This window comes from Chinchilla lanigera, unplaced genomic scaffold (assembly GCF_000276665.1).
Source record: "Chinchilla lanigera isolate Chin_1 unplaced genomic scaffold, ChiLan1.0 scaffold00005, whole genome shotgun sequence".
Classification (NCBI taxonomy): Eukaryota; Metazoa; Chordata; class Mammalia; order Rodentia; family Chinchillidae; genus Chinchilla; species Chinchilla lanigera.
In genome coordinates this window covers 12,409,723-12,419,869 of record NW_004955406.1, presented here as the reverse complement: position 1 = coordinate 12,419,869, position 10,147 = coordinate 12,409,723, and the positions used below count along the sequence as shown (strand labels likewise).

Here is a 10,147-nt window from a genome sequence, read left to right as displayed (position 1 = left end):
TGTAACTCTGTATTGCTTGTATTTTTCTTATGCTATTTTGTAAATGGATGTCTATTTGTTAATATGTTTTCCTTCTTTTGTTTTTAAAGTAAATTTAAAAAAAAAAAAAAGAAATCAACTGAAGTTCCAGCAGTGTGCTAACCATGTCCTTTATAAGAGACTCAATTTCTACATCTTTAAAGTGTGAGGACTGAATGAATGCCTACCAATGTCTGTTAATTCTAACCTTTTATTAGTCTTTGATGCCAGGCATCAATAGACGTAAGCAGAATCTAACCCCACTTCTGGCTTTCTAAGCAGTCTTACAGCTACCTGTTTTCATTTCCATAACTGGAGATACTAGTACCAGTTTAGGTTCAGTGAAGCCAGGAATACTATTTTCTCTTAACTACCTCGTGTAGCAAAAAACAAATGCTCAGCAATATCACTTAGAGAGAAGAAAAAGGCGGGAGGGAGGAAGTGAAGCAGGGAGGCAGCAAAGTAGAAGGAGGAAAGAAAGGACATAGAAAGGAAGTGAGACAGGAACAAACTGAATAATTTAATACAGCTGCAGCAGTGCATGTAACAAGACAATGGTAAAAGATGAAAGAAAGAGCTTTTAAGAAAAATCATATTAGGAGCTTCCCAATTTTGAGAACTTATTAGAGAGTATTCTAGAGCTATTGATTCAATATTTTCTGTGCTCAGAAATTAGAATACTAAAAAAGTAAATGTACAATAGTCTACAAGATAATGAAATAATTAACATTGTGATACTGTAAAACAATGAAGTATACTTTTTTCAGTATTGAATATTTTCCTTCATTATTAGTATATAATATCAGCATAGGTAGGAAAATAAAAAACAATCATTTGAAATAGAAATATTAATATTTGGAAGGAAAGAAAAGATGGAATGAAACCTTGTGATCTACTAGATAGGAAGAGGCATTTCTAATACAACAGTTCAAACATTAACAAATAATATCAATTAAAATATAAGCATGGTAAACTAATTATGTACTTATACAATCTACTGTCTATTACCTTTGCTATAATTCATGTAAATATGCAAATTTCACCAAAAGACACGTGTCAATACCTCAAAAGTATAAATGAATTATCAGTCATTGTTTGCTATGGCTTGTTTTAAAGAAGTCAACATGTAAGATTCATATCTTACTTCTGAGTTAATTGTATTTAAATAATATCTTTGCATATTTTAAAATTCTACATTGAAACCAATAAATAAATCATGAAATCAATATTGTAAGTCATGACCAACAGTATTTATGATGGAAAGGAAAAAATTTCAAATAAAAAAAGCTTTTATTTGACACACAGAGAAATATGACACACAGAGAAATGCTAAGTATTTTGTAAAACTTTTATTTCCATTTTATGTGCATACACTGTATCACAATGGACAGTGCATTTCTTACAATAAGATGCAGTCAATGATGAAAAAAACATTACTTGAGTATTCATTTCACCTATGGACTTTTTTTTATATTTTAGATATATTCCAATTTTGTACTGAAACATAAAACATGACTGAATATAGAAGTAGAGAAATTTAGGGATTAAAGCACTTTATCAAAAATTTGAAATCCTAAATTACTGCATCTTAAGTCCCATGGGAGTTCAGTTTAAATAGTGTACCACGTCATTGAGAAAATGAAATTTGAGCACTGATTTGAAGGGGTGGGGTGTTAGTCACGTGGATCCTGATGTGATGTGTGTTCAGTGTTCTAGAAAAGAATGAGCAAGGGAAGCCAGTTGGGGCTTGTGTCAGAGGGAGAGAAATAGGAGAGACCTTTCCAGGAGACCATTGTAGGGATTCTGACTTTTCTCTGTGTGAACTGGGGAACTATGGAAAGAGTACACAAAGAAGTGACATGACTTGACTTACACTTTAAAGGATCACATCAGGTAATAAAAATGACCCCGTTGTCTAGATGTAGTGGTGTATGCCTGCAATCACAGCGCTTGGAAAGCTAAGGCAAGAGGATTGCCTCAAGTTCAAGGTCAGCCTGGTCTACATAGTTAAGTTGAAGGCCAACCTGAACTATATAGGGAGACCTTGTTTTAAAAACAAAGAATGAACTATTTAGGGCAAAGAAAGAAGCAGGTGAAACAAGTTGGAGATGTGAGAGAGAAAGAGGCAAAATGTCACAAAGCCCTGGAGCAGGGTGAGAGGGGTGAAGGTGGGAGCGGTTCTTTGTATATTTAAAACCTTGCCTACCTCGAATTGTTTTTACCTTATAGCACAACGTGGTGGAGAAGCACAAATATTTCCAGAAAGACTTAGACCTGCCTCTCACGGAGGCTGTATTACCTTGACTATATTTTATATCATTTATCTAAATTTCTTGGTCCAGGACTGTGAATAAAACTCTCAGGTGAAAGACAATCTGAATTCCTTTGTAGTGAGTCCAAGTAATTTGAGAAGAAACTGCCATAAAGAAATTGGAAGTTTTTTTTAAAAGTGCAACTGAACTAAAACTAAAAATATCACTAATACTTGATCAACTACTTCAATTTTTCAGCATCTTTGAAAGTTACAATGTAAGGGAATTGAGAAGAGACTAGACAATGCTGTGACACTCTCTGGGGGATTTCATCCACATTTACAGCCATCCTTCATATGTGGAAATCCCACACCACTTACATCAGTAGGGAGCCATTCACTCCTTAGAATTAAAAGCTCTAGTCTAGGCCATACCACCCTGAACGCGCCCGATCTTGTCTGATCTTGGAAGCTAAGCAGGGTCAGGCCTGGATAGCACTTGGATGCGAGAATTTAAAACGCTATTTCAGAAAAAGCCCATTATATTTTCAGTCTTGAGACGGTGTTTTTCACCCTTACAATCCACTTTTCTCCAAGTTCATATTCATGTCTGGGCGCTTTGCCCTTCAATAAAAGTAATTTTGTGTACCACTCCCAAGTTAAATCTACTTAAAATACCTCCTTTGCCCATTAAGAAACTATTTCCTGATAATCACTTCAAAAGTGTTCTTCCTGGTTTTCAAGGTCCTCCTCTAAATTCAATCTCACAGCAGGAAAACATATTTTTGGGTTTTTTCTTCACATATATTTTTTTAAAAAATATATCTCAGCTCCCTGGGAGAAGAGATCTCCCTAGGGTCCTCTTCTTATATATACCAAGTTGCTCTACTTTATGATTTTGCTACTGAAGCTCTCCTAACATTAAACACTTTCTGATTTTTTAATATAAGTCATTTCATTCAATCCTCATAATCAGCCTGTGATTTAAGCAAGGCAAGCATTTCTCTATATTGCAAATTAGGAAGGCAAGAATTATTTTTAGACTCCATAATCTTTGCTTGTTCAAAAAGGAGAAGTGATACTTGACATGAATTGTGAAGGATAAGTAAGCATTTTCCAGGTTGTCAAATGAAGATGAGGGCATTTTTTAACATATGAGCAAAGGCCAGGGTGGTATGAAACAGACATGTGTGTACACTAATGTGTATATATGTATATTTATGATTGTACACAAGTAAGTTATGAGTTGCTCTACTACACTTGAGATGGAAGAATGATGTATCTTTTTGTTTTCAAAATTAATTCAATTTAAATTTCAAGGCCAAGATTGAGCTATGTGAGTAAGAAGTCTAACATCAGACATGAGTAAAATCTCTTCTCTCACATTTTGGGTTGTACCAGGGTCCCAAAGGTGATCCAATGAAAAAAAAAAAACATAGGCAAGGCCTATAGCCCTTGGCCCATGGCAACTTCCACTGGAGATGGTCATGTGACACCACTGAGGTGACTTGACTTGGTTTCACTGACGGTATCCATCACTTACCCTCAGTGCCATTTTCCACAGTCTCTGAGCCAAATTAGTCAAAGGAATCCTGGCCATGGATGTCAGTCATTGTCTCAGTGCTCAGTTCTCTGTAGCAGCCACATAACTACCCACTGAGGATACACCATGGCCCCGCCTCAACAGAGTACCAGCTTCAACTCCTCACAAGAAACAGACCATCCCTCCAGCAGAGGACATTATGCTAGGTAAAATAAAGCAGACATAGAAAGAAAGTACTACATGTTCTCACTCATCTGGATGCTAAAAAATAAATAGTTGAGTTCATAGAAGTAAAGAGAATCTTGTCCCTACAGGATAGGGAGAGGAGCGGGGCAAAGGACAGAGGAAGATCAGGTAATACTCCCTAAATAAATAGGAAGAACAAGTAGCAATGTTTTGTAGCATAGTAGGGTGGTGGTGATAGTTTAAAACAATGTATTAAATATTTTATTAAAAGCTAGGACAGAGGAGTTTACAGGTTCCCAATACCAAGAAATTATAAATGTTTAAGGAAAAGAAATGCTAATTATCCTGATTGACCATTGCACATTGTGTACATGTATCAAATTATTACACTGTACTCAGTAATTTTTTAAGTGATAAAACAATTTTGAATGGAAACAACCAGACCATTTACAATCTCTTATCCTCAGTTTTTTCTTCCCTGGGGGTGACTGGCCAATGTTCTAATGACAACCAGCATTTCTGCACTAATCTCTCGACAATAATGAGTTTAATTGCTTGCAAGAGATTTGTGTGCACAATGGTCCTTTAAAAACTGAGCCATGGATTCCAGGACCATCCAAGAGCCTGTTTATATTCCTTGGGAATAAGGAAAATTCATTCCTAAAGAATACAGTAGTTCCCCAACCCTAGGATGGTTTGTCTTTTTTCCCTTGATGTTTCAGAGTGAACAGTAAAGTTTTATTTCTTTCCACATTCCCATCATATTTTTGTCCCCATTCAACTTTCTATATCCCTTAACACAGCTGTGGTATAAAATTTCACTGAGGGCATAGCCAAGTTTGTCATCTTCGTTGTCGTTGTTGTTGTCATTGTTGTTTTGTATGTGTATCACTGGAGATTGAACATAGGGCCTTTACAAAGAGCTGTACCTATAGCCCTTCTTTAAAACTTTTTGAGAAGGGTATATCTAACTCACTAAGTTGCCCAGGCTGGGTGCAAACTTGTGATGCTCCTGCCTTAGCCTCTCAGAGTGCTAAAACACAAATATTTTTAACTAGTAATAATACTTGGATATGGAAAACTGGAGTTCCCAATCCCTGACAACCTGTCACTATCCCAGAGAAATCAGCCAATGTCTTGGTTACTTTTCTCTCACTGCTGAGACAAAATACCCAACACCCAAAATTAAGGAAAGAAAGGTTTATTTAGCTCTAATTTGTGGAGGTTTCAGTCTATTATCAGCTGTTTCCAAGGCAGGGTGGTATGGCACAGGGGCAACCATTCAAGGTGGCAGAAGACAGCAAATGCAACAAGAGCAAAAAGGAGGAGGAGCACAAGCCTCTTTTCCTCTCTTATACTGTAAGCAGGCTACCACTCCCTAGGATGGGTGTAGCACTCACACAATATCCATTTATCCTCTTGCACAGGATGAGGATGTTTACAAAGTAAGGACGTTGGCCCCTGCTGAGTCACTTAGTTAACCTTCTAAACTTCTCAAGTTGACACAATGTATCAAACATAACCATCAATCACCAATCATAACCATCAGCACCATTATGCTGATTCTAACATAATGACTTTTTCTCAGGTTTATTCAGTATTCTGCAAGTAAACTACAATGTGAAAGACAGTAGCAAGCATTCTGTCTTAGTTATTTTTCTATTGTTGCTGAGACAAAATACCAGACACCCAAAGTTAAAGGAGGAAGGGTTTATTTCAGCTCACAGTTTATAGAATTTTTAGTCCATATTTGGCTGGTCCCAAAGCAAGGTAGCACAGCAGAGAGGCATCACAGAGGAGAAACATTCTATGATATGGCAGGAAATCAGCAAGCTGCCAAAGCAGTGAGTAGCAGGAGCAGCTGCTTTCTTTCTGTCCCGTTATATTACATCCAGCCTACAAACCTATGGATTGGTGCCATGTACCTAGGGTGGGGCTTCCATTATCAACACCCTTAATCCCAGTATCACACCCTTAATACACATTCGGACACCCAAATCCAGCCACCTTTGAAACTTCCCACCTATGACCACATGAGGTTTTGGTTGGACATCTAGATATAAGCCATAACACACTCACTGAGCCAAATGTGAGTAAAATAATAGCATGAGATGTAAATTTTTTTTAACGAAGATTATCACTCTGGAAAAGATTTCTACAACATCAACAACACCCCAGGTCACTACTTTGATTTTAAGTCATTGTTTAAATTTTAGACTCTTGCTTAAATGAAAACATTTCTCATGTCAGGAACTTGAGGGTCTTAGAAGATTTTAAGGCTTATCCTTCCTGAGTCTTAATAGGGCTACCACAATTCAGTCATGAGAAATTTTACTTTCATTTTAGAAAAGTCTGATTTTGTGCATTGGTAGTTCTAAAAACTATAAAAAACCTCCTTTCACTAGTAAAATATATATTATTTTATTATATATATATATATAAAATGGATCCTTCATATTTAAATTTTAATAACTTCTACTGCTTCAATTAGAGATACTGAAAGGAAATAATCCTCTCCTTTTTTTCACTGTTCAAGGAATTATTATTACAGCAAGAATTTTTTAACCCATATTGGGTCCTTGCTCAGTTATCTCTCCTGCTACTTAAAACAGAACTGACATCCTGAGCTATTCCACAGTAAAGAATTACAAAATTAAAGAAAGGAATGCTTTAAATTCTTGTATTTTGCTGAAAATTCTCTTCCCATGGTCTATAAAATATTAATTTATTTTTATAGTTTACTATTTTGTGGAGGTTTTTTGTTATCTTTAAATCAGGGAATCTAGGACTGGCATTTTTTGCTAGACCTAGCATTACCCCGGTACACAAGGTTCAAAGTTTCCTTTCCTTTTTATTTTATATTTTTAAATTTTGTCATAATATTGAAAGTTGTGTGATGTTTAGATATCTTTCTTCAGTAAGGAAAGAGTTTCTCTTCCTGCTCCCTGATCAACTTTAAGCAGCTGGAACACCCGCAGCACCATTAACCGCTTTCTTGTAGCACAGCTATGCCTTCATCGGCCTTAGAATGGAGAGACTCTGGAGACCCAAAAATGTGAAGACATTCCAAGTTATAAATATCCAACAACATGCCAGTGATTTTACTAGCAAGAGTAGGTTGCACAGCTTGAATAAGTGCAACAGTGAAACAGCAATTTATCTGACATTTGCTTTTGTCTGAGTTGGGGAGGATGGCTACAGATGCTAACGTGGAAGTAGTCAGAGGTTCCTGATCTTGTACATGAACAGCAGGCTGTTGTGTGGTAACCTCTGGCTGTGCATTAAGATGCTAGTGAGGGTTGCAGACTCCCACAGGACATTTATACTGCACTGGGGAATGGTGTGACCAGCAGGAGTAGCTTAGTGGCAGAAGCTACAGGATACGAAGTCACTGTTTGTGTTGATGTATCTACAACATGCTGTATTGACTTGTGAACCTGCAAAGTAGCTGGTCTCATAGCCCTAAATATGCGCTAAGAGTAGCTAGGTGGATAGCACCAGGTATATTCTGGAATAGATGAGGTCTGGCACCCTGAGCAATCTAGTGAGGACTTGATCTTGGTTGAGCAGTTTGGCTAGGAGGATACTATGCAGCATGGTTCTGAATCTGTGGGATACCTGCCATGAAGTAACCTGAAGGAGGTGCTGGCTGGTAGGTGTTGATTACAGCTCATTACACTCACTATTCTCTGCATACACAGGTTGGTGAGGTGAGCCCAGTGCCCTTCTTTGCACTTAACTAAAGCTCCATATAGTGGCTTCATGGCTACAATTCTACCATTTATTTCAGTAACTGCTATAGTGGTTTCCAGGTAAGAGAAACCTATAAAACCAAACCCTTTGCTGCGACCACTCTCCCTTATAACCTTTGCACTAGTGATTGTACCAGACGGAGACAACTCTTTCTGGAGACGTTCATCATCAATACCATCATCAAGATTTTTCACATAAAGACTAACACCCAGGTATCTGGTGATCCTATCTGTTTAATCTGCTCAAATTTGAGCTTAAATTCTGCTTGGGATTCCACTTTCTTTTGAGCTCGCTGTAAATTTTTTTTCCACTGAACTCTTTTCCATTCATCACATCCATAGCTGTCTGTATCTTCATGCCTTTCAAAGCTTCCAAATCCAAATCCTTGGATTTTCCACTTTTATCAGGCATTACTTTCACACTTAAGGCAACTCTAAACTTGCAAAAGTGATCCTTAAGGCATTCATCATCCATGTTTTCTCCAAAATTATTGATGTAAACATTGGTGAACTCTTTTGCTCTGGCTTCAAGTTCTGCTTCTCAGGTCTTTAGGAAACAAATCATCCAACAACTCTGAATCATTTAGCCATCTCATTCATTTTTTTCAGGGGCTCTCTTAGCTGCTTCGTGTGTCTCAAAGTGTACAAATCCACAGCCCTCAGAACAATTTTCATCAAAAACCACCTTACTTGAAGGATGTTAACAAAAGCAGAAAATGCATCATATAGTGTTTTATTATCAATGGATTTGTCCAAATTTCTAATGACTATGCTACCTGCTCCACTTTTGCAAAAGGATGGCTATGCTGAGAACACACGATGTGTACTGCCTTGCCCTTTACAACATCAATACCCATGGTTTCAAAAGTAGGGTCCACCTCTTCCAGCTGTCAGAAGTTCAGGTAGCCTAAGGAGAGGTGGGTGATCATGTCTCTGTAGACATGGAGAGATGGGCCCCACCAGGCTGAACTTCTCCTAGAGCATTGCCTGAGTCATGTCTGGATGTACAGGTCCCCTACATAAAGCGAGGCCATGGAAGTAGATGTGGGCATAGGGTTCATCAAGGCATGGCTACCTGCAGGACCCAGTATATGGAGATTGTTTAGAGAGGAGAGCAGATGTGCAGGAGCAGGGTGGTGGGGACAGAGGGACAAAAAGCAAGGAAAAACTATTCAAGGGGCATTGTCACTCTGGAGGTGGGAAGACGTCTGCCTCAGTATCTGTGTCCCTTCTCAGAGCTGCTGCAAGGCCAAGGATGGGTGGATTGGTCTCCACAGCTCCACCAGGTTATTTCATAAAAGAGGAAGAAAAACAAAGTCTCTGGTGGAGTTTTTGTACATTTTTTAAAGATTTCCTTTAGATTTTGTAATAATAAATGTGTGTTCTGAGCCCAAAACACACACTTTAGAACAATAAAGACTAATATTTGCTGAGCTAAAGCTAATAAACTTGTGTTCTCCAGGATCAGGCTATAGTCTGAGATGAGGTTGCTTTATTATCTTTCAATCTATTTATTAACTTACATAGTCTTATAGAGCTTTAAATGATTGTCAAAAATGTGCTATGTGAATTTAAGACTGAATGGATATATAAAGTCTCCTTGGCAATCCCTTCATATATAATGAGGTTTTCTAAACTTTCTACTTAGTGAGAGCCTTTGAGGATAGCCAGAGCTAGCATTTTGCCAAGATTTTATTTTAATGAAAATCTATAAAATGAAGTTGGCATTTTGTTGTCATTTTTAAAACACAGTATACTAAGTGTTTAAATATTTCTTGATAGAATTTTCATTTGAAACATCAGTTATTATACTATGCCAAAACAGCGAGGACTTCAATAGATATTAAAGAGGGGCCTGATAACTGTGCACAAAATATGGATTATTGTTGCTGATGTTATTATTCCCCCTGGAGGTGTTTTACAATATGTCAGTCTCCTCCTTTGCTGTCATTATTTTTGGCGCCACTTCTCCCTGGCATCAGTGTATTCCTGTCCTTACCCATACCTCTCCTCCTCCTCACTCCTGTCTGCAGCTCCTGTCTCAGCAGTGATGAGTGAGGGTATCAGATAACCTGGTAGCTACCTGGGAGGGTAGATACCTATCTTCTGAATTGTTCACCAGGGTTGATCTGCACAAACTCTGTCACATTGTCTCAGCTGCTCAGCACCCATTTCATTCACCTCTCTTCTCCTAGTACTGTCTTCCTGTGTTATACAGAAAAATCAAGAATGTGAAAAGGCTTCCTATAACATAATGCCTGGTGTCCTCACTTTCAGAATTATAGGGGAGCAATAATTTTTGCTTTTCTCAATTCTGGCCAGGTGAGGCATGGGTACAATAACGCATCTTTCTCACGTACCAAACTCTACATTACAAAGCATTGATAGCATGCATAT

The 10,147-nt window shown here is 37.8% G+C and overlaps 1 protein-coding gene and 1 pseudogene across 5 annotated transcripts in view; both read right to left on the bottom strand.

Annotated features, from left to right (window-relative positions):
- Nucleotides 1-10,147, bottom strand: part of Dnm3 (dynamin 3) — a 535,700-nt gene that overhangs the window by 461,313 nt on the left and 64,240 nt on the right. The window lies entirely within an intron of this gene.
- Nucleotides 7,574-8,811, bottom strand: LOC106146386 (annotated as a pseudogene).